General features: G+C 39.2%; 1 protein-coding gene across 17 annotated transcripts in view; it reads right to left on the minus strand.

The window, feature by feature from the left end:
* Positions 1-25,639, minus strand: part of PKNOX2 (PBX/knotted 1 homeobox 2) — a 399,587-nt gene that overhangs the window by 31,899 nt on the left and 342,049 nt on the right. The window lies entirely within an intron of this gene.

The raw sequence follows: 25,639 nt of genomic DNA on the forward strand, positions 1-25,639 counted from the left end.
ATGACGCCCACGATAGATAATATTTCAGAGCTAAGGGTTTCTTAAATGAAAAAACAAAGATGGATATCACCATCACCCTCCTCCTTTTTTCTCTAGGATTTGCCTTATTTCCTTTTGATGTTGAGGCTCATAGCATGAGTTGAGTCATAAGAAAGGCTATGGTTATTGGATAACTTATAAGGAGCAACAAACGTCTTATCCAATCGCTAGACAAGATCCACTTACTTTTTGTGCCAATTTTGTGATGCAATTCTCCACTCAAAATGATTGTGCATTTGGGGATGTCTTAAGTTTGGAAATTAAATACATCTAGCAAAAGACAGAAAGTGAGTGAGAGAGCACTTGGAAAGCTGCACTTCCTTATAAATTTAAACTATTTGGCTTTCTGTGTTATCAATACAGAGTTGGGATAGAAATATTTGAAAATTAAGGTTACGAGAAATGCATGAATAGTATATTAAAATGATATTAGAATTTTTTGTTGGCTTTTTTTTATTAACTTAATTTTATGTTTATTAGAATGTGTAAACAAAATTCTTCTTTTCATCTAGATTATTATGTTGACTTAATGGTTTAAGAATTTATTCTTTTTTCTGTATTAAAAATTGACTTCAAGAAGAGAGGGGTAATTGTAACCCCCATTATGTGTTTAAATGTTTGTGAGTCTGTATGTTTTTTTATGGAAAATTAATAAAGTATTTAAAAAAAAAAGAAATATTTGAAAATAAAGTATAGGTAGTCCTCGATTTATAACAGTTCATTTAGTGGCCGTCCAAAGTTAAAACAGCACTGGGTTTAGACTATTTTTCACACTTACGATCATTGCAGCATTCCCATAGTTACATAATCAAAACCCAGATGCTTGGCAATTGATTCATATTTATGACAGTGGCTGTGTCTTTGAGTCCTGTGCTCCCGTTTTGCAACCTTCTGACAAGCAAAGTCAATGGGCAAAGCAGATTCGCTTAACAAATGTGTCACTAACTTAACAACTATAGTGATTCCCATAACAACTGCGGCAAGAAAGGTTGTAAAATGTGGCAAAATTCACAGTCTCACTTACCAACAGAAAGTTAGAGCTCAATTATGGGGGACAAGTTGGGGACTATCTGTATAAATGGAAAATAGAATTTGAATAGTGGAGTCTGTTGTCTCCTTGTTGAAAAGCTGATTTTCCTGATATACCACCAGTCCTTAAACTTCTTAGAAAGTTCTGATTCCTTGGATTTCAACTGAGCCCACAGGATATGACTTTGGCAATTTAGCTTTTAGGCTTCTTGAGTACATCGTACAAGCCATCTGCTCTTCTTGGCTGTCACTGGCCTTGCCATCAAGACATGCTTTTTGCCAAGGCAAACTAAATTTATTGTGGGACATTCTTTTCCGGGAGCTGGGAGCATTATCAGTATGCAACAGAGGGGAAGCCCCAGAGCAGAATAGATGCAGAACAGAAATATTCAATTATTAAGAAATCAGACTTGTAATTTGGGCGGATAACAGGTCAGCATTCAATTAACACTTTTCATTGCTCATTACGTATTTGTCTTATCTAAGTAAATCCATATAGTTAATATTACTTTCTTGGGAATGCTGATCAATATATAATAAATAATGTTTTAGCATTCCAGAAAAATGCCAACATGTGCAAGCAACCCAGCAGAAACACTGTTTGACTCATTTTCTAATTTCTAATTTCTTTGTAATATTCACTGATGTATCTGGAAGCATGTGATTGACCTTTTCTGTTCAGGGGCTCATGCCATGTGCTCCTATCCACCATTAAACCTTCCTTCCAAGCAACTTCCATGAATCTGGTGTCTTTTTCCCCACTTATAACTGAACCCAGAAGGATATTGTTTCCAACAATTCTCTGAACAGAAAAGGTGGATCACATGCTTTAAGCGCACCAGTGGGCCTACTGTCCTAATTTATCTGTATTTACTTTGTTTATGTTTAGACCAGTGCCTGCTATGGGCAGACATTTTATTTCCATTCTGGCTGGCAATTCTAAAGTGTTGGAGCCTTGTTGCTTCACTGATATTTAAGAAATTACATCTTGGCTTGTTGTTCAAATAAATTCCTTTTGCATGATGAGAAATGTCTAGAAATGTATGTGCAGAACTTCCAAATAGGCGGAGCAAAACTTCAAAAATGAATATTTTCTGCAGGAGTTTTGTCGTTTTTAATGAAGCCTTTTCCGAAATAAAACTTTTAGTGTCATGCTATTTTGTGCCATTCCCTCAGTAGGTAAAGTAACACTCGTATTTCTATACCAGAATAAATTTAAAATTCAGTGAATGAATAAACAGTCATGCCTATTCAGATTTTCATGGAAAGCAAATATAAAACTTCAAAAATTGGAAAGTCTTTGAAAGTCTGGATGCTTTCAAGTTACCTTAGCATTTCCTAAAGCAAATAATTTTTAAACTGTCAAAATAACTTAGAGGTCTATTGCTTATATTAAGCCTATTATTACCATATTCACATAAAGATGATCACTTAGAGGTTAGCTAGTACAATTACTGTATTTACATATGCAAGACAAGGTATGAATGATCTTTTAGTTATAATCTAAGAAGGGAGAACCAACTTAAAACTAAGGAGAGATGTCCTGAGTTTTAGAATAATTCAATGGAACAACTCGCCTCCAGAGGTTTTGACTGCTGCAACACTGGAGGTTTTAAGAAAAGATTGGAAAACCATTTGTCTGAAATATTAGAGCAGGGGGGTGGACTAAAACAGGGGTCCGCAAAATTGGCAACTTTAAAACTTGTGGACTTCAACTCCCAGAATTCTCCAGCCAGCATAGCATAACTGGCTGGAGAATTTGGAGAGTTGAAGTCCACAAGTCTTAAAGTCTGGACTAGAAGACCTTCAAGGTCCTTTCCAAATACAGTGATACCTTGTCTTATGAACTTAATTGGTTCCAGGATGAGGTTTGTAAGGTGAAAAGTTTGTAAGACGAAACAATGTTTCCCATAGGAATCAATGGAAAACCAATTAATGCGTGCAAATCCAAAATTCACCCCTTTTGTCTAAAATAACAATGGAGATTCAAAATAAGGACGAATCAGACTTTTACAAGGCCTGGGAGAAGTGGCATCACTGGATATCAAAAAATAAATAAATCTAAAAATCCTTTTTAAAGAAGAAAAATCCCACAATACCTCTCCTGTTCAACATGACAATACAAGAATGCATTTTAATAACTTGCTATAATGATATCGATCAGGACAACCTGAAGATAGATATCAAATTCTGCAATCTAATTTTTTTTAGTTTATTCTGAATAGTCAAAACATCTATAGCATTTGAAATTCATTGATACACATATTTATGAATTCTTACTAACTACACTTAACATATATGCTTATTTACACCTCCGACTCCTTCGCACCATAAAGTCGTACAACTCTAAAGTGTCTGCGATGTTGCAGACACCCCACCTTCCCTTCCTTCCTTCTTTCTTTCTATTCCCCCCTCTATCCTTTTGTGTTTTTTCTTTTATTTTCTTACTCCATATTATTTACACTCTTTATCCTACTTTGATTATATATATACAGTATTTGTTATTACGTTCTATTAATTTTACACTATACTATGTATTTTGCTATTTTTCTGTTATGTTTGTCTCTCCTTTTTTAATGTTAATATTTAATAAACATTATTTTTTTAAAAGAATATCAGTGTTGGAAAGGGCCTTGGAGGTCTTCTAGTCTAACCCCCTCCTCAAACAGGAGACCCTTTACCAGTGATGGCGAACCTTTTTTGGTTTGCGTGCCGAAAGGGTGTGTGTGCATGTAGTAGCACGTGCGCATGTGCCCACACCCATTCCCTCCCCCCTGACATGTGCCCCCTCCCATGCTGCCCCTGCACATGCATACAATCCCCCCCTGTCCCTGCACACATGCAAAAGCTTCACTAAAGCGGCCAAACTGGAGGTTCGGAAAAACAGACTTCCGGTTTGCCTGTTGTGCTGTTTTTCCCACTCTAGAGCCTTCAGGAAAGCTCCTTGAAGCCCCAGAGTGAGAAAAACAGCACAATGGGCAAACCGGAAGTCTGTTTTTCCGAACCTCCAGTTTGCCCTTTGGGTGGTTTTTTGCACTCTGGGTCTTCATGGAAGCTTCCCTGAAGCTTTTGTAGGACAAAATGCCCCCCCTCCCCCAAGGCTGAAAATCAGCTAGCTAGCACGCGCATACACACTGTAGCTGACATAGGGCAAGGCCTCACATGCCCTCTGATATTGGAGTCCTCGGAGAGGGGCGGCATAAAAGCCCACAGTGAGAAACGGAGTATGTACAAATATATACAAATATATAAATATGTAAAATATCGACAGAAATGTTAAAATATGGATGTTAACCCATTTGAAATTACTATGATTTGTATTTGTATCAATGTTTGTTTGTAAGTGATATTTATGTTTCTTTCTTTCTTTCTTTCTTTCTTTCTTTCTTTCTCTCTCCCTCCCTCCCTCCCTTCCCTCCTTTCATGTCTCTTTTAAATATATATTTCAATATAAACTATTTTCAAAAAGTCCAATTAATAAATAAATTAATAAATATGGCTCCATGCGCCACCTGTGATGGCGAATCTTTTTTTCCTCGGGTGCTGAAAAAGCGTGGGCATGAGCTATCGCGCATGCCCGAGTGCCCACATCCATCCATAATTCAATGCCTTGTGAGGGTGAAAACACCTTCCCACACCCCCTTGGAGGGCCTGTTTCCCAACTTTTGGTGGGCCCAGGAGACTCGTGTTTCGCCCTCCCCAGGCTCTGGAGCCAAGGAAGAGTAAAACGCCCTCCCCCATCCCCCCAGAGGCTCTCTGGAAGCCAGAAATGCCCTCTCAGAGCGTTCTGTGCAAACCAAAAATCTGCTACAAAAATCTGCTACATGCACGTTGGAGCTGAGCTAGGGCAACAGCTCACGTGCCAGCAAATATGGCTCTGCAAGCCGCCTGTGGCACCCGTGCCATAGGTTCGCCATCACTGGCCTATACCATTTCAGACAGGTGATGGTCTAGTGAGTCTCTTCTTAAGACCCTTCAGAGGATGCAGCACCCACAACCTCTGAAGGCAGCTAGACCACTGGTTGATTGTTCTGTCAGAAATTTTTTTCCTTAGCGCTAGGTTTTCATCTTAGTTTTCATCACCACCAAATTGAGGCAACCCCTACTTTTATTGCCTTTAGGATGAAAATTCAAGGGCAGAAGATTTATGATTTCACACAACCTGTCTGCAGTTCATCGAGGCAGCAAAGCTGCTACAGCCTCATCATTACTGCATTGAGATGACTTATGCAGATGGATGACTAGCTGTGGGATGTTTACAAAGAGACGTGGGATTCAAGAATGTAAATAAAGCATTGAATGTGTTTGTAATCAATCAAAATAATGCCACACCACCTTCAGAGAAAACAGGGCAACAGTGAATTAATGTAAATGGTGCAGGGCTAAGACTGGGTACCCACTGATGCTCAAATCCAGAGCATCTCTTTTGAGTTAAGGGCATATTTTCCCACCCAAGCTTAGTGCAAGGTCAGCAGACACTAGGATAAGTGTCATAACCTTGAAAGGCTTATGAAAAAACAGGAGTCCCCTTAAACCAGGGGTCCCCAAACTAGGCAACTTTAAAACTTGTGGACTTCAACTCTCAGAATTCTACTGCCAGCATAAGTTAATGTTCCCAAGTTTGGGGACCTCCGCTTAAAGCAATGGTAACTTAATAAATCGATGCAAGAAAAATTCATTTCAGCAGCAAGAAAGGCATAACTAAAATCTAAATTTTTATCAACCTCTTTAAAAGAAAATTCTCTCTAAAATACATATCCATGGCAAGATATTCTGCTCACCATTTCAGACATCTTCATACCTTTCCCACCTGAATAACACAATCATAAACTCATAAACTATTACTAAACTACTCAATATGAAATTTAAAGTGTAAGAAATTTAAAGTGTAAAAGTTTAAAGTGATCTGTAAGAATCTCTCTCTAAAGTCTGAATACCAACAACAGCAAAAATATTATTCTTTTTCTTAAAGGAGCCTGTATATACACCAATATTTTATAACAATAATATATACTTGTCATATAACTATTACAACGGTAAACCCTAAGAAGTGTGTAAGGAAAGAGAAAGGTAATTGTTGACACAGGTGTCAAAAGAAAGGAGTTTTTATGCAGATGTTCTGGGAATGTGCTAAAGTTCAGAAATTCTGGAAGGAAGTGCAGAATGAAATAAATAAGATGTTAAACATTAAGCGGATAATTACAAAAGAAATAGCAGTATTAGTTAAACAAAGAGATCTGAGAGATTTTAAAGAAATAAAAACTGCAGCACTGGAAAGTGCTCAAGCAGTAGTGGTATTGGGTTGAAAAGAGGCTAAAAAATGGACATTACAGAATTGGTACCGGTACATGGTGGATCACATTCACTTTGAAATTATGGAAATAAGATTAAACAACTTTAGTGAAAACAAACTGGAGAAACTGATGGAACGATGGGACAAGGTGAAAGATTAAATGTTAAGTAAAATTTGCGACGAAAAGGTGAAAAATAAACTCCAATTACTCTTTGTAAATAAATGCAAATCAGAGCTGAGGAAATAACAGAATATACACTTGTAAATATTTGAACCCCCCCAATTGGTGGTGGGGAATGTATGTTTAGTCGGGTGATGGGAACACATGCACAGAGCACTGTTGTATGTTGTTTGTATTGTGTTATGTATGTGCAAAAACTATTAAAATATATTTTTTTTTTAAAAGGAAGTGTGTAATATTGTAAACATACATGTCCAGACAATCATGTACACATTCATTAAACATGTCACATAACAATCAGTTTTCTCCCTCGGAATCATCTATTCAATTTGGGATTTTGGGTTAATCAATAATGTAAAGTCAGCTGCAATTTCCTGCTCCTGAATCCAATGTGATTGAAATCTGGCACACTGCCAATGCCTTCCTTGCATGGGATCTCTATATCTAGCTGGAGGATTAATGCATGAACTGAACAGTAACAACAAGACAACGAACAGTCATGTCACCTCTTAAAGAATGACAAATTGATTATGCTGTAACAAATTTGTTTCCTGGACTCCAGCCCTCTTGACTTCACTTCAGTCCACATCTTTTACAGCCAACCAGAAAGCCAATGTGTAAGAATGTAATCTCCACTCTTGAAACACTTAAAGAATGAACCACAGGTTGCATTGCAAAAGTATATCAAAAAGAGGCATGCTGAGAGTTACCCCAAATGTGCTTCTCTAAAGAAAAAGAAAGACATAAACACTTTCCTAAATGTTTGTGGAGATTCTCAGTTCTCCAGGTCATGGTTATCTCAAAAGTGCTTATTCAAAAGGCAATTTACTTCAGAACTGAAGAAGCTTCGTGGATGAGAAGCGAAATGTCTTCAAGGAAAAACGAAGTTCAGTTGCCTTTTTAAAAAGCACCCTTGGGACAAACACTTTCGTACCTCCCTTAATCTCAAAAGCAACTTTGGGGATTCATAGAATCATGGAATCATCAGCTTTGACTGTGGAGGTCTTCTAGTCCAAATCCATGCTCAAAGCAGGAATCCTTAAACCATCCCAGAAAACTAGCTGTCCAAATTTTATTATTATTTGTTCTGTCTGGGTGCCCCCAGACTTCAACACCAACTGGAAAAAACAGCCAGACACGCTGGTACAAACAAAGGCACTTTATAGTTTGAAAAATAAACACAGAGAAAAACCTGTTCTTCCCAACAGGCAGGCTATGAGACTTCACAGCAGAGTCCTGACGGCCAGACAATACAGCAGACTTCTTGCTGGCACACCCACCACTGTAGAGAATAAGACCCACACCTTTCCCCCCCAAGGTTTCAGTATTCAAAGTCACAAACCAGAATTCCAAGACGCCAAAGATCACAGCCAGGTCCCAGGACTCCCAAAGATAATACTCAACAAGCCAGGAAGGGTGGGTCTGCCTTTTCAGCCTTTCCAGAGAGCACCACACCCAAACCCAGCTGTTGCCTCTTTAGTGCTGAAAGTACCTGGCTAATTGTCCCCTTCATTGTGTTGCTCTTCTCTGCCGGAGATCGATGATTGCTTGTGCATTTTCATCTAAGGAATCCAGGCTGCTTGCTGGGGAGAGCTCCCTCTCGGGGGACTCTGGCTGTCCTCCCTCTCCCTCAGCCTGAGATTCCTCCTCCCCGTCTGCCTGAACCTCCTGTTCCTCATCCTCCCCCTCTGAGCAGGAAGCCAGCAGAGGATCAGCCGTTCCCTGAGGGGCCTCAGACGGAATCACAACAATTATTATTTTATTATTTATTGGATTTGTATGCCGCCCCTCTCCGCAGACTCGGGCGGCTAACAACAATGATAAAAAACAACATGTAACAATCCAAATTAATAAAACAACTAAAAACCCTTATTATAAAAACCAAACATACACACAAACATACCACACATAATTTGTAATGGCCTAGGGGAAGGAATATCCTAACTCCCCCATGCCTGGTGACAGAGGTGGGTCTTGAGTAATTTGCAAAAGACAAGGAGGGTGGGGGCCATTCTAATCTCTGGCGGGAGTTGATTCCAGAGGGCCGGGGCTGCCACAGAGAAGGCTCTTCCCCTGGGGCCCACCAAATGACATTGTTTGGTCGACGGGACCTGGAGAAGGCCAACTCTGTGGGAACTTATCGGCCGCTGGGATTTGTTTGAAAATCACCAGTTCCGATATTTAAGAGCATGCACCTTCAGGAACGTCCTCCTTATTTTAAGTTTGAGTCACTCTCTCTTCGAAGTTTTCACCCAGTGTTTTACTTGGATGCTCTAGAGCCGTGATGGCGAACATATGGCATGAGTCATATCTGAGGGCACATAAGGCATTGACCTATGTCTACTCCAGCATGCATGTGTGTGCTGGCCAGCTGATTTTTGGCCTTCCGGAGAGTGGAGGAGGCTGTTCTCATCCTCCCCATGCTTCTGGAGCCTGTGGATGGCAAAAAACGGACCCAACAGGTCTACCGGAAGTTCAGAAACTAACTTCTGGTAAGCCTGTTTTTTGTCTTCCTCAGGCTTCAGGAAGGCCTTCTGAAGACTGGGGAGGGAGAAAAAGAATAAATGGGTCTACCGGCAGTCCAGAGGCTTTAGTGAGGCCTGTGCGCATACGTGGGGGGGGGGGGGGAGGCAGATTGAGAGTTGTGTGCACATGCGCAGAGGGAGGGTTTTGCATTATGGATGTGGGCACATGTGCACAGGCTATCACAGATTCGCCCATCTTTTTGGCACCCGAGAAAAAAAAGGTTCGCCATCACTGCTGTAGAGAATAAATCCACACCCTCTTCCCTGTGACAGCCCTTCAAATATTGTAGAACTCTCTAATCCAGTGATTCCCAACCTTGGCAACTTGAAGATATTTGGACTTCAACTCCCAGAATTCCCCAGCCAGCAAATGCTGGCTGGGGAATTCTGGGAGTTGAAGTCCAGATATCTTCAAGTTGCCAAGGTTGGGAAACACTGCTCTAATCACATGCTGCATCCTCTCACGTAGTCAGGAAGAGGGAGATTGTGGTCCTGCTGTACAGAGCACTGGTGAGACCACATTTGGAATACTGTGTTCAGTTCTGGAGACCTCAAGATATTGACAAAATTGAACGGGTCCAAAGACGGGCCACAAGAATGGTGGAAAGTCTTAAGCATAAAACGTATCAGGAAAGACTTAATGAACTCAATCTGTATAGCCTGGAGGATAGAAGGGAAAGGGGGGAAATGATTGAAACATTTAAATATGTCAAAGGGTTAAGGTTCATGAGGGAAGTATTTTTAATAGGAAAGTGAACCCAAGAACAAGGGGGCACAATCTGAGGTTAGTTGGGGGAAAGATCAGAAGCAACGTGATAAAGTATTATTTTACTGAGAGCAGTAGATGCTTGGAACAAACTTCCAGATGTGGTTGGTAAATCCACAGTAACTGAATTTAAACATGCCTGGGATAAACATATATCCATCCTAAGATAAAATACAGGAAATAGTATAAGGGCAGACTAGATGGACCATTAGGTCTTTTTCTGCCGTCAATCTTCTATGTTTCTATGTCCCCCAACACTCCTCTGCTACTAAAGTCATATTACAGGTAGTCCTCAAACTTACAACAGTTCATTTAATGACCGTTCAAAGTTACAATGGGACTGAAAAAAGTGACATGACCATTTTTCAGAGTTGCAACCTTTCCAGCATCCCCATGATCATGTGATCAAAATCCAGATGCTTTGCAACTGGTTCATATTTATGACCGTTGCTGTGTCTCAAGGTTGTGTGATTCCCCTCTTGTGACCTTCTGACAAGCAAAGTCAACGGGAAAATGCCAAATTCATGTAGCAACTGGTTACTGGTACTTATTTATTAACTGCTGTGATTTATTTAACAACTGAGGCAAGAAAGGTTATAAAATGGGGCAAAATTCACTTAACAAATGTCTCACTTAACAACATAAACGTTGAGCTGAATTGTGATCATAAGTCAAAGACTACTTGTATTCCATAATAATTATTAATGATTCCCACTTTTAATTGCCATATGATTGCAAGAGATGACCTGGGCTAACAAAAGGAATAAGAGAAAGCAGCAGCATCATTAGTTGTATGGCAATAATTGTAGAGTGGAATTATATTTGGAACTGCTGATCCCTCCAGAGTGTCTGTGTTTCTCATTATTCCAAGCACTTGTTCAATATCCATGACTGGGAATAACTCTAAAAGGTCATGCGGTTTTGATAGGAAATAATTAACATTTCCTAACTTTAATGATCAAATGCCCAGTGACCTCATCAGCACTGGGATTTTAAATGACAGAAGCTGAGAAAAAACAAGCCAAAGTCAGCTAAGAAGCTAAGTTCAAGGTGTTAATTATTACCTATAGAGCCCTACATGACTTAGGGCTAGTCTATTTACGTATACCTCCCAGAGACCAATCAGATCACAAGGAGTTGGCCTCCTGCAATGCAAGTTGACGGGCCCGCGGGAGAGAGCCTACTCAGTGGCTGCTCCGATGTTATGGAAACAACTACCCCCCCGATGTCTTGTACTGCTCCCACCCTACTATCCTTCTGAAAGGCTGTGAAGATCTGGCTTTGCCAGCAGGCCTGGGGGCCATGAATCTTATCACGTCCAATTTGCAACTGTTTCTGTATGTATGTGGGTTCGATTGGATAGTTCATTAGGGTTTATTATGGGTTTTACTGTTATTATTACTAATTGTTTGACTTATTTATTGTATTAGTCTTCGGAAAGGGGCGGCATACAAATCTAATTAATAATAATAATAATAATAATAATAATAATAATAATAATAATTGTTGTTGTAAGCTGCCCTGAGTCCCATTGGGATTGGGTGGCATAGAAGTCAATTAAATTAAATTAAATTAAATTAAATTAAATTAAATTATTATGTTAAAATATAAACAAACAAATCTGTTTGTCTGTGTCTGCGTCTCTCTCTCTCTCTCTCTGTGTGTTTCTCTCTGACTCCTTATCTCTCTCTCTCTCTCTATTTACTATCTATCATCTATCTATCTATCATCTATCTATCTATCTATCTATCTATCTATCTATCTATCTATCTATCATCTATCTATCTATCATCTATCTATCTATCTATCTATCTAACTAATCATCTATCTATCTATCTATCTATCTATCATCTATCTATCATCTATCTATCTATCTATCATCTATCTATCTATCTATCTATCTATCTATCTATCTATCTATCTATCTATCTATCTATCTATCTATCATCTATCTATCTATTTACCATGCTGGTGGAACTGCTTGGGAAGCTGAGAGCTGCCCCAGAATAAATAGTGAAGGGCAATCTCCAACAAATACAGATGTTCTGATTCACATGTTGCTCCTATCAGCTTACAGTGGAATTTGCAACGGCCAAATTCCTTTTCTATGCTTTCTGGAAGATCTGGATACTTTTGGCTTGTTTATTTTTAGAGCAGGGAGAAATCTGGTGGTAAGAAAGAGATACAGCCAACGCAGGATCCCCTGCTGTGGTGCAATGATAAAAGCACCAGTGTGTGAATAGTGCATATAGCATTGCACAATGCATAGGTTCCAGTTAAGTCCCAGTGCTAGCTGAAACCACGCAAACAGGTTTTTCATAGCATTACACGAACTAGGCTATGGTTACACTGCCTTTGACATCATGCTTGACGCAGCCCTGAACTTTAAGACAAAACATCTATTTATACTACAATGAAAACTAATATTGTTTTAGACCTAAAGTAAATATATAATAGAATAGATATAAAACTAAGAAATAGGAACTATGATTATAAAGGGCATAAACTTAGAGAAGTTGTTCAACCTGCCATGTAAAAAAATTGAATTATCCATTCAGGGAAGGATTTAGAAGGCGTAAAAGGCAGTAGAAAGGAGAGAAAGGGGGAGAATAGCAGGAGAGGTAGAGAAGGAGGAAGGAAGAGATGGTAGTAGAAAAGGGAAGAGAAGGTGTAAAAAAGTAAATAGTAGAGGTGGAGTAGCCACCCGAGATAGTAAGAGGGGAGTGGGGAAAAAAGATTGAGACAGACTGAATAATGAAAAGTAAAATTGGAATGTAAATTAGGTTACTGTATTTATGAGACAATATATGTTTATTGATTTGTATTGAAGGTATATGCAGTGAAGGGCTACCAAAATTTTTACTACTACACTGTGGGTGTGGCTTATGCAGGACGCCCTGTATTTTCTTTCAACATCTTTCAGTGCAAATTGGGTGCTCTGGGGTGGAGCTCCATTTTCGCTACCCCACTGCGTTCCCCCGCGTCCGGGCAGCAACCCATCCTTGGGTATATGTGATGTTTTATATGATTTTAATGTGGAGAAAAGAATAAAAAAAACTTTTTACAAAAAGAAAAAAAACTAATATTAAACAAAAACATTTCCAAGTCTGCAACTCGGTTGGAACAAGAGCATAAAACACTACAGAACTATGAAGCGATTTACGAATGAATTCCAAATAGAAACACAAAATATTTATAAAATGCTTGTTGCAGCCCCAGCATTATTGTACAAATTTCCATAAAAGTCTTGAGATTTCCAACTCTACTCAAATGTTTGGATTCCCTCCCAGGAGAACTGATAGCTTTTGGCCAGCTCATATATTGTGCTATAGCTGATTTCCTTAACTCTGGTTTGTGGGATAAGTTATCCAGATATGCTCAGCCGAAGGAAAATGGCCTTCTTTGTTGGCTGGTGCCATCATTATACTTTCTATAATTCTGTTGGTTACAGTTACCTTGATCTGCCTCCAGGATTAATGGGAAAAAACCCCTAAGCCTCCTGTAAGGCAGAGGAAAGTATTATATAGTACAGTATTATATCGTACAAATGAAGATTAATTTTAGACGGTGTCTTTGGAAAGGGTTAAGGGAGGAATTGGATAGTAGACAGACAAGTCCTATCAAGAAGAAATACTGTTTGAATTTTATAAGTTTTTTTGCATTTCCCACTAACAAATAGAAAGAGCAACACCTAGACCTGCAGGATAAAAGCAGGAAAATCCTTTGCACATGTAGATTAAAAAATGAACGACCTGAGTCTTATTTTGGGTGAAAGTCAAAATGCTGAACTGAATGGGGTCTGTTGAGATCTTCCATCTTTTTCCTTGGACTGGGCTCTTGCACATTTGAAAACTATACAGCAGACAGCATGAGAGAGTGAATTCAGTAGGATGGCTTAACCATTCAGAAAAATGTTCTGCTTTTATTTTCTTGTACCTCTTAAATGCACCGGAAAACAGGAGAGGGAAAGCTGGCAGGTTTGTTTAGGACATAGAATCATAGGGCTGGGAAGGAGCTCAGAAGTCATCAACTCTAATCCTCTGCTCAAGACAGGAGACCTTACACCATCCAATCAAATGGTTGCCCAATCTATTTTTGAAAGCATTGATGGAGCAACTACTTCTTCTCCTGCATTGTGGTGCTTTGGAGAATAGGTCAATCCCTTGTTTCTGTGACAGGCCCTCAAGTTTTGGAAGACAGCTATCATGTGCTCTCTAATCCTTCTGTTTCGTAGACTAGACATATTACCGTGTTTCCCCAAAAATAAGACACTGTCTTATATTAATTTTTGCTCCAAAAGTTGTGCTACGTCTTATTTTCGGGGGGTGCCTTATATTTCTCAAATAAGACAAATTCACAGGCAGAAAAGCTGACACCCCCAAAGAAAGTGTACCGTCCGGTACACTGATTACGGTACGGTACCTGTCAGTATGGCACCCACACACACAAACGACGGTACAACAGTATACTCCCGCTATTGCAGCTTCCGGCCACCAGAGGAACTACAGTCTACGCACTGTAGTGGAGACTGTAATGGCAGTGAGACAGCAGCAGACTGTGTCTGCTGGACTGGACGGTACAAAGCGATGGAAGGGGCCAGCAGGTCTCAGCGTCTCTTTTTTTTTGGTATCCTGGTGACCAAAACTACACACTTATGAAAAATAAGTCACCCTCCGGCCTTTGAAATGAAGTCTGGAGAACATATTTCTATGCATCTTATTGTATCCCAAATGCATTGCCAGGCATTCCCCACCCACTTCTCCCCTACTCTGACCCATATTTATGATCTCAGACTGAAAGTCAAGAATGAATGAATGCAGTCCAACAGCAATATGCCAGCTAGACATTCCAGGAAGATCAATGCTTTTGGACCTGCCTAACATGTGCAAGGATCCTGCAGCATGAGGAAGTAGCACTCAACAAGTTTTCCCCGTCTTACATTACAATGGTAGAATGCCAGCCCATGATACAATGTTTGGGACTGGGAGAAAGACATTTGGTTCCATGGCCATCTGTCCTTCAGAATTCAGAAGATTGATTTGTTCTCCAGGAGGTGTAGAAAGGCAACTTGGGGCAAGGAGAGGAGCCAGTGCCCACATGCATTAGATTTCCAGAGTGAAAGTACAAGGCCACCTAACCCAGACCTGTGATTAAATTTGTAGTTTGTACAGAAAACTTCTAGCTTTAATTCAAGGGGTCTTCAGGTAGGACTTGGAGACTTCATTGTTAACAATCTGCTGCTAGTCAGTACTTTGAAAAAGCCAAACCGCTTCTTCGTTTTTGAAGTCAGCATGGTCACAGAGTTTTTATAATGGGCAGAGCAAATAGATAGAAAATTTTTAATTCAATTCCTGCCTTACATGGATAAAAAGGATTAGATAATCGGATCAGCCAGCCAATGGATTGATTACATTTGATTTAAAATTAATCTGACTCAATCAAATTTAAAATTTGAGGTGCAAAACTCAGGGCTTCCATGCATCTTTCATTAAAACCTCACTAAAAACCCTGCCACTAAGATAAGCAGGAGGAGACAACCAGTTTGGGGTAGTGGTTAAGTCACCAGGCTAGAAACTGGGAGACCTGAAGTCCTGCTTTAAGCACGAGATCAGCTGGTGACTGTGGGGGAAGCCAGATTTGCTTAACGGTTGCACGATTCACTTAAAACAGGGGTCCCCAAACTTGGCAACTTTAAGACTTGTGGATTTCAATTCCCAGAATTCTCCAATTGAAGTCCACAAGTCTTAAAGTTGCCAAGTTTGAAGACCTCTGAAAAAGCTGCAGGGATTCGCTTAAGAGCTGTGGTCATAAAATGGGCACAACTCTCTTAACAACTTACCTTGCTTAGAAGGAAAAATTTGGATTCAATTGTGGTCTGTAGTGGAATACACAAAGATGTAAAACGGTGGTCTGTACTGGATTAAAAATCACATGAATCCAGCTTCAAACCTTGATTTTTTTGTCCTGAGTTACTGGCTTGCTTTGGCTAGGACTGCATTCTTCAAATGTCAGGCCAAAAATAGGCTCCAGTGTTGGTTCTTGAGTTACGTGAAACGTGATCTCTCCTGCCAGCCTCCCAGCACATCAGCTCAGCAGAAGTCGACAACATCAAACTAATTTTATCCAAAGCTTATGCCCGTCTCACCTCCAACAGTTTGCGCAATGTGCCATCCCAGCAGCCAGCCGCGAGAGTACCGTCAGTCATTCCCTCTGCAGAAGACAAATTCCTTCTCAAAATGTCAGGGAAGGGGAAGGAGAGCCATTTCTTTGTCTCTCTAAGGGGCTGATTATTTTCCAAAGACTTGTGTTAATTTTCTGATATGATCCTCGCATCTTTGTGAAGCTCTAAATCCTCATTACTTTTCCTGACCGATGCATTCTAATTAGATCAACATTTAGAAAAAAAAAATCACAATAGCCACAGGACAGCTTTCCATCTCATTAACTCCTCACATATTATTTTCATGAAAATTACTGATAAAACTGTGCATCTGCATTTGCTGGGACTCAGAGCTTCGTCAGTTCATATCTAACATCTCTCTCATCGCCCTGGATGCGAGGCGTTGCCATGGCGACTCGCAATAATAGAAACCAATAAATTACAAATGAGATGCTCGTTGAGCAATTATTGTTCTCCTTTATGCAAGTTTCTTGCTAATTTTGATCATAAGGGAAACTACAATAAAGCAGTAAAGGAATATTAAGTCCATTTCTGGAGAATATTTGAAGACACAATAGGCTTTCTGTGTGCACATGTTGCTTTCTTTCTTTCTCAAGATCAACAATTAAATGGTTTAGATAGTTCTGTAAAATCTAAACAGGAACCAAACTTTTCCACTCTCTCGTCACCCACACCTTTCCTCCCACAAGAAACTCTCTGGGCTTGAATAACCTAGCCTTTGAATTGTTGCACAGAGAAAGATGGATTTTAACTCAAAATTTAAAGGTCTCTCCATTCAGTTGGCTTCAAAAACTGCATCTGGAATCTTTAAAATATTATTCTATAGAGAGAAATCATAGTCTAGTTACAGACAACCAAGAGGTTGATTCACGCGATGGGCAGGGCAATCGTATCAATGCTCATTCAACATTTCCATGTTTTAAACTCATCTCTAAAACATGGATCTCTCCTCTTTATCATAATATTCTGTTTCATTCTCCTAACAATCTGGAGGGGGAGACTGGAGGGGGAGACTGGAGGGGGAGTTTTTGTGTTTTTGCTTGTCACCAGCTATCTCAATCTCTGTATTTGTACATAAACCCACTGCATTTTCATCCTTTGGGGAAAGAGGGTGATTGTAACCATTTGTTATCTGACAAAGAATTAAGAAAATAGATCTTTGGCACATTCCTTTTTTGTGTGTTGTGGCCAAAAACAACAACAATCAGGTAATATCAACAGAGGAGTAATTTGGATGATTTAGACTTGGAAGGAGGCATTCAATGTGAAGCTGATATCTGATTCCTTTGTTTCTTGGTATTGGAAATAAATTGAAAACAAACAATCAAACAAATTTGCTTTTGTACAAAGGGTGGAGATGGGCTAAAGATGTTTCAGTATACTGCAAAGAATAAAAGAGAATTTGGGTCAATAAAAAGTAGAGATGTTTGGCTTGGAACTGGTATTTATAAATAATATTTACAAATTATTACAAATACAAATTATTGTAAATATATTTGTTATCATGAATATTATATAAATCAATAAAGATGATTAGAGGCCTGGAGGCTAAAACGTATGAAGAACGGCTGTAGGAAATGTCTAGTTTAATGGAAAGAAGGACTAGGGGTGACACGATAGCTGTGTTCCAGTATTTGAGGGCTGCCCTAAAGAAGAGGGAGTCAGGCTCTTCTCCAAAGCACCAGAAAACAAGGCAAGAAACAATGAATAGAAACTTAAAGAGATTTCCTAACAGTGAGAAAAATTAACCAGTGGTACGACCGATCTCCAGAAGTTATGGCTGCCCCAACACTGGAGGATTTTATGAAGAGACTGTACAGCCATTTGTTTGAAATGGTATAGGGCAGTGATGGCGAACCTATGGTGTGGGTGCCACAGGTGACATGCAGAGCCATATCTGGTGGCACACAAGCCATTGCCCTAGCTCAGCTCCAATGTGCATGGGTGCGCCAGCCACTGATTTTTTGCTCACACAGATGCCCTGGGAGGGCATTTGTGGCTTCTACGGAGCCTCTGGTGGGATGGGGGAGGGCATTTTTACCCTCCCCCAGCTCCAGGGAAGCCTTTGAAGCCTGGGGAGGGCAAACCACGAGCCTACTGGGCCCACCAGAAGTTGGGGAACAGGCTGGTTGTGGCCTTCCGAGGGCTTCTGGGGAGCGGGGGAAGCTGTTTTCGTCCTCCCCAGGCATTGAATTATGAGTGTGGGCACTCGCACATGCACGATAGCACTCACCCACATTCTTTCGGCACCCGAGGGGAAAACGGTTCGCCATCACTGGTATGGGGTCTCTTGTTTTAGCAGGGGTTTTAGACTAGAAGATCCCTAAGGTCCCTTCCAACTCTGTTACTCTGCTAAATAGAGGAAAAAACACAGAATTGTTATCTCATTTATTATTTTATTGCTTTTGATATTGATCAGTAGCCTCTGGCTCTTTGTGATCTAGTATACAATAGTTTGATTTGTGTATTGTTGTCTTTTAGGTTCCCACAATTGTGGTTAGTAGTATTCAGACACCTTGTTTCCCATCAGTCCTTTTTTCAATCACTTTCCATTTTCCCAAGCATCAGAGTCCTCTCCATTGAATCGCTTTCACATAATGGGTCCAAAATATTTAGGCTCATCATTGATGCTTTCATGAGTTTTCTTTTATTGAGCACCGACTTGTTGATCTTCTTATAATCCAAGATACTATCAGCATTTTTTTCCAGGATAAAAATTCAAAGGCCTCATTTTTTTAATGCATTCAGCTGTTTTGATGCTCCATATCTTATAACTGGAAAAAGCATAGCCTTGAAAATATGTACCTTTGATGTCAGTATGATGTCTCTGCCCTTTAATATTTTGTTCAGGTTTGTCAGAGTCATTTTTCCAGGTAGCAGACTCACTTTTCTTTATTTTAAAATGATGGTCAGCATCCTTGTCGATTTTTCAGTCCTAGAAAATAAAGCCTGTTATTACTTCAGTTTCTTTGCTTCCTCTTTTGTGTTGGTTTGGCCTTGCCAGTTGACATTTAATTTTTTAAATGTTATTAATGTCATAAAGTTAAGATATGCATATATTCATTATTTATTTTGAAATTTTCGTATTAATATTGACCAGCTTTCATCTTTAACAGCAGATTCCTTAAGTCTTTCTGACTTCCAGGTATCAAAGTAGTATCTGAGGTTGTTAATGTGCCTCCAAGCAATTTTAATTCCAATTAAACTTGATCCACCCTTTTCCCAATTTTGAAAACAAAAAGTTGCTTCATATTCTGGGGTTTTTATCTGCTTGATCATCATATAAATTCTTTAATGTGCTGAGATAAGCCAGTACATCCATGCTTTTAAGAGCTATCCACAGTTTGTGCTGTCTACATTCTACACAGTCAAAAGCCTTTCTATAGTCAATAAAGCAAAGATTTTTTTCCCCATTATCCACTGTTTGTTAGCAACGTGTTTCAGGTGGCTCTGCTTCTTCGGAATCCAGTCTGGAGAGCTTCTGGCCCATGCATTGTTGAGACCTGGTTGCAACATCTGAACATAAGAAATGAGATAAATAGGTTGTTTGGTAGTTGGAGTGTTCTCTTTTGGTAACAGAACATATGTTTATATTTCCCAGTGCCTTGACATTGTGTTATGTTTTATATCTCTACTTGGCACTTTCACTTTATCATCCTGCAAAAGTTTAAAGACTTGTACTAGGATTTCAGCCACTCTAGCAACTTTGTTAGGAATATTTTCTTGGTTTGTTAGGAGTATTTTCTGTTGTGGTTAGCTCTGGCCCAGCTCCTGCCCCAAGGACTGAGGAGGTGGATGCGGGGGAAACATCAACATGTCATAGGCCTGTTTTGCTGCCGACAGAGTCAGACGGTGAATTGTCCTCTGCAGAAGGAAGTGACGGTGAGATGGAGGAGGGGGGCTTGGAAGACAGCCCAGGAAGAAGTCAATCATACTTATCTTCCTTAGATTCGGATGAGGAAATAATGATAGTCCCACGCATGCATAGAGCTATGCATAGGAGTGAACAGCTTCAAAAGTATTATAGGTTGGGTGGGGTTCAAGTAATTAGGGCTGTTGTTAAATTGGCAGCGTGCTGGCCTCCCAGTGTGGAGATTATCTGATCATACTGGTTTCGACCATGACTTGATGTTTCAGGACTCTGTTTGTTGATTTTTCAAGATTTGGAAACCAAGGTAGAGCAAAGCGTGTGTGTTTCAACTCGTGGAAGAAGGAGGGCTGTGACGTTTCTTCACAGCTACTAGATGGACTGCTTAAGGGGTTTTTACAGCCTACAGATTTGTTTTGGGAATAGTGCTCTTTGCCATACAAAAAGGGTGCTTTGTTTCTTTTGAATTTTGTGATAAAAAACATTGTTTTTGAATTTTCAAGTGTGTGTGTGTCTGAATTTTTTACCCTTGAATTTTCGGGATGCTCATACCATAGAGCCCGTCGGAACATTTTCCAGGGCCCATTAAACTTATTTCACCAAATATTTTAATGAATATCTTTTTGTACATTTGTATACATCTCTCCTTTATATTCCCCTTTTCTAACAGATGTTTGTCCTATTTTTATGTCCCTCTTTGCATTAAAATTTCTCATGATTTCTGTAATTTTCTTAAATAAATTTCAAGACCTACCTTTTCTATCATTATCCTTGATTTCTCTGCACTCATTATTTAGATACAATTCCTTATCTCTTCTTGATCTTATCTGGAACTCAGCATTTAATGGGGTACAGTTTTCTCTCCCTCTGTGGCTATTTTCAACCTACCAGGAGCATTTTGTATTCTTTTTCCTTTGGATATCTTTATTTGCGTTATCTTAATAATGTCATAGATTTTAGCCCAGAATTATTCAGGCATTCTATTTATCCATTCTAATCCATTAAATCTATATGCTGTATAGCATCACTGCATAGTCCTATGATACATTAATAAAGACATAAGTTGTTGGTTTGATGGTTTTATTTGTTTTCTTTAATTTCTATGTAATTTTGCAAAACGGAGCTTGTGATCTGAGTTGAAATCAGCATTCATTCTTGGCTGTGCTGAAAGATTAGAACGTCTCCATCTTGATGACTGTCCATGTAGCAATGTTTTTTGGATTGCTGAAATAAGGTATTGATTATTAACGTTGTACTTTCTTGATTGTCGTTTCCACCATTCTGTATCTGGAGTCCATATTTCCCCATTATATTACATGCTATTGTACTTTCAGCTTTAATATTGTAGTCTCCCATAAAAGGAAAGGTTTCCCCTGTTCAGTTGTGTACAACTTTAGGCAGCAATGCTCATTACTGTTTCTTAACCGACAGAGCCAATGTTGTCCATAGACACTTTCATGGTGATATGGCCAGCATGACTGTACGCCAAAGGTGTATATAATATTGTAATTTTCCCACCGAAGTAGTATCTATTTATCTAATCGCATTTGCATCCTTCTGACTGCTCTATGGGCAGGAGCTAGAACAAGTTATGGGAGTTCAGCCCATCACACAGAGTTTGTGTCTCGAACCCAAACTGTCAGTTTTCCATCTGACAAGTTCAGCATTTTTAACCATTGAACCATCACATCCCCTCCCAGTCTCCCATACTTATTTTGACATTGTTGGGGTATTGCATCAGCAAGAGTTCAAAAGTCCCCTAAAACTGATGAAGTTCTGTTCCTTCTGTATCTCTGGTTGGAACTCAGACTGGCAGCATCGTACTATTTGTTAGCTTGCATTTCATTCAGAGCTAATTCCATTGAATACTTTCTGAATGGAGAAACACATCTTCTAGTAACACATTGACCTTTTTGTAAATCTCTTTTTAGTTCTTTGGACAATAGATGGCTCATGCCTAAAAAGGATATTATTCGTTCCAAAGCATTTCTCTCTTTCTTTCTTCTTTTAGAGAATATAAATTTAAAGAAAGGTATATTTGTTTTCTGGGAGCGTACCTTTTATGCTTCTTTTACAGTCTTTTTCATCTTGTAAAGGATAATTGAGGAACTTCTCAGTATGTTCAATCAGATTTTCTTTTGAAAGTTAGGCTTTCACCCAGTGTTATACATTTGATGATGCAGGAACATGTCAAGTGTTGAGAAAGAAAGTAAGAGTAAACAACAGAGTTGGGAATGTTGATACTCCCCCTCCCCTGATAGTATGTAGTTTCTTTTCTACTTTTAAATAGGTCCTTGTATGTAAGTATTCATGTCTTCTCCAGAAATCCAAACCTAAAAGCTTCAAAAAAGGTAGTATCAAATGAGCATAGAATATGAGCATGTATGCCAGCTGTTGTTGAAATCTATATATTTTGGAAGTGGGTTATGTGTTTTTTGCATATTCTGAAATGTTTTAAATTATCATAAAAAGCATACTATCCATACAGAACACAACCAGACATTTGTCTTCTGATTTATAGCTGGCAAAAAGCATATAAACAAAGCCATGTTTGGTTGAGATTTTAAGAATTGTAACCCTTACTTATCTGAAGATAAAGTGTCAGCTAGGTTCTGCCATCTCCAAAACTAAATAGAAAACAAGAGGAATTTTGACACATTTTAAAGGAAAAAATACAACTTGGATCATAAACTGCATTGGAAATATTCTTCTGGTTTTCAAACAGAGATTTTCACGTGCTAGCACAAGGAGTCTGTAGTTTAAAGAAAAATTATGTCTGTTAATATAAATTTCATATCTTTATCCACTTACCTGGAAGTAAATCCCATTGAACTTGGTAGGACTTACTTCGGTGTGAAGTAAAGAGGATCCTACTAAACCACTTGCAATATCATTGCAATGATTTTTCTCAAATATATACAATAATTTTAATATATCCAGCTGAAAATTGCATTATACTCATTCATTCTGAGGTCGACCTATTTTCACTCAAATAATGATAATCTTTTGCACATTCTTGTACGGGAGAGGTTAAAATTCATAGAGAAAAGAGCCCAGGTGATATTTTTCTTTATAACAATGATAGTACATAATATTGAATAGATCTTCTCTTTAGGAATATAAATAGGGAGAGGTAAGTGCAGTTTTTATCAGATATTTCAAATTAAACAATTTCAACCTTGCGAGCTAGGTTATGAAAAAAGAGCTATTTCTCAGGTTACATGCCATATTAGCCAAGTTTGTAAGTAACAAATTTATAAACAAGACAATATTCCTGGGCATGATTTATTAGACTATCCTGAAAGTAACCAGGAATACAAATACAGAAAGCTATTTTTGTGAAGCTGTGAAGAAGGTGACAAATGGTGAGAACCAAACACACTGGTTAGCCTTGAGATCAGAGCTGACTACCTGACTAGATGACAACTACAAAAGCATTTCCTGGGTTTTCAAACTGTTATCTTGCTGGTATCATATTTTTGGGAGTACAAGATGCATCTCCCCTCCCCAAAAGAGGCCATCCTTAGTCCGTCAGGAGATGGGCGGCTTATAAATTTAAACAAACAAACAAATAAAATTTGTGTGCATCTTATACTCCGAATGTAGCTTTTTTGAAGCTTTCCCTCCCCACTCTTAAGGAGGTACAACGATCTTCCCAGCTTGCAGGCTTGTTTCATTTTTATTTTATATATTTTATTGGATTTATAAGCTGCCCAATTCCATTTCATCGCTACTCCCTCCGAAGCTTGCAGGGTTTTTTCATTGCTACTCCCAAGACGTTTTTTTACAGCCCTAAGTTTTTTGCATGCTTGTTTTCATTGCTACTCTCTCCAAAGAAGAATTTTTTTCAACCCTAACCAGGGGATAAAATAATGTGCTGAAGCTGACCAGACTAAGGACGGTAGTCAGATGAATACCTAGTAGGTAGATTTCCCCCCCTTTTTCCTCCCCCAAAACTAAGGTGCATCGTATACTACAATGCATCTCTGAAAAATACAGTAAGTCTTTTCTGAAATATATTTAGTGTAATGAATCCAATGAAACCAATTCAGAAGAAACATAATGAATGTTTCTTCTGAAAGAGAATAAAGAAGCACACATATCCCATTAGTTAGTTATTTGCCTGTCCAGTTGTGCAATTCTAGAGCATGGTGCTCATCTCCATTTCTTGGCCAAGGGAACAAGCATTGTCCAAAGACATTTTCTGCGGCCATGTTGCCAAAGGCATATGGAATGCTGTTACCTTTCCACCGAATTGGTACCTATTTATCTACTGCTAGGTTCGAGCTGGAGCAGGAATGGGAGCTCATCTGTTGCGTGGCACTTGGATCTCAACCCTGGACTGGCAGATTTCCAGTTGACAAGCTCAGTATTTTTAACTATCGAGCCATTGTGCTCAGCACAATGTCATGTCCTATTAAGAACCATCATTTCCTAATCATCAAGTTTGGGGGGGGGGGATTGTGAATTTATAGCCTTAGAAATAATGCCTGGAACTTCATGAGATTAAAATGACATGTCAAATAATCATTTAGAATACCATAGTTTAATAGAGGAACACTTTGTGCAACAAAACTGTTCACAAGTTAAGTTCATAACTCTTATGGGACATATTTAAAACCATCCCTAGGTGCTATGGAGATCTAGCATCTTGAAATCTCCCAGGCTCTTATCTATGGAAAGTTCTCCTGGAAGATGATTGGATGATGTTTTCCAACCCAGTAATGAGTTTGAGAACTTGACAGAACTTATTGTGAAGAGGCAACAGGGCTTCAGCTCTTCTTTCCACCACTAATGTAACAGAAATATTTACACCCATGGCAGGCTATTGAGTCATTTGTTCCAACGATACTTTCTTTCTAAGCTCGTAACCCAAAAAATTCACTGCTAGTCCCAGCCCATTCAGATGCTCACCATCTAGAGGAGGCCTAGTCTATGACTGAACACAGTTCTTTGGAGTTTTCAGAGAGCACTCTTGTCCAGCCTTTCCACTGAGATTTAACTTGTTACACACACTATCCTAATCAATGGGCTTTATATAATTCTTTGGTAAGGATTTTTGGAGTACGATGGGGTTTTCTGCTTCAAGGTCCCTTCCAACTCCCTTATTCTGTATTCTGTATAGGTTTTGATAAACCTTGATAGAGAGCCAGCCAACCAGCAATGGGTAAGGCACTGGACTAAGGTTGTAAGATCTAGGTTTAGTCTTTCTTTAATCATGGAAGCCAGCTAGGTGATCTGGGGCCAGTTATTCTTTCTTATCTTGCAGGGTAAAGTTCTACAGCCAGGAAATAGAATAACAATCCCTTTATTGCATTGTGCATTGATAGCTTTGCTGCATCAGCTAAGCAAGCACAATGTAAACAAAGCAGTGCAGGACAAAATGCTAGCGGAGAAAAAGATTAAGACTTGGTGCATACTGTGAAATACAAGAAAAAGAGCCGGGGTGGCACAGCAGGTAGAGTGCTGTGCTGCAGGCCACTGAAGTTGACTGTAGATCTATAGGTCAGCGGTTCAAATCTCATCACCGGCTCAAGGTTGACTAAGCCTTCCATCCTTCCGAGGTGGGTAAAATGAGGACCTGGATTGTGGGGGCAATATGCTGGCTCTCTTAAAAAGTGCTATTGCTGACATGTTCTAAGTCGCCCTGAGTCTAAGGAGAAGGGCGGCATAAAAATTAAATGAATGAATGAATGAATGAATGAATGAATGAATAAATAAATAAATAAATAAATAAATAAATAATATATTCCTGAT

This window comes from Erythrolamprus reginae, chromosome 12 (assembly GCF_031021105.1).
Source record: "Erythrolamprus reginae isolate rEryReg1 chromosome 12, rEryReg1.hap1, whole genome shotgun sequence".
NCBI classification, from domain to species: Eukaryota; Metazoa; Chordata; class Lepidosauria; order Squamata; family Dipsadidae; genus Erythrolamprus; species Erythrolamprus reginae.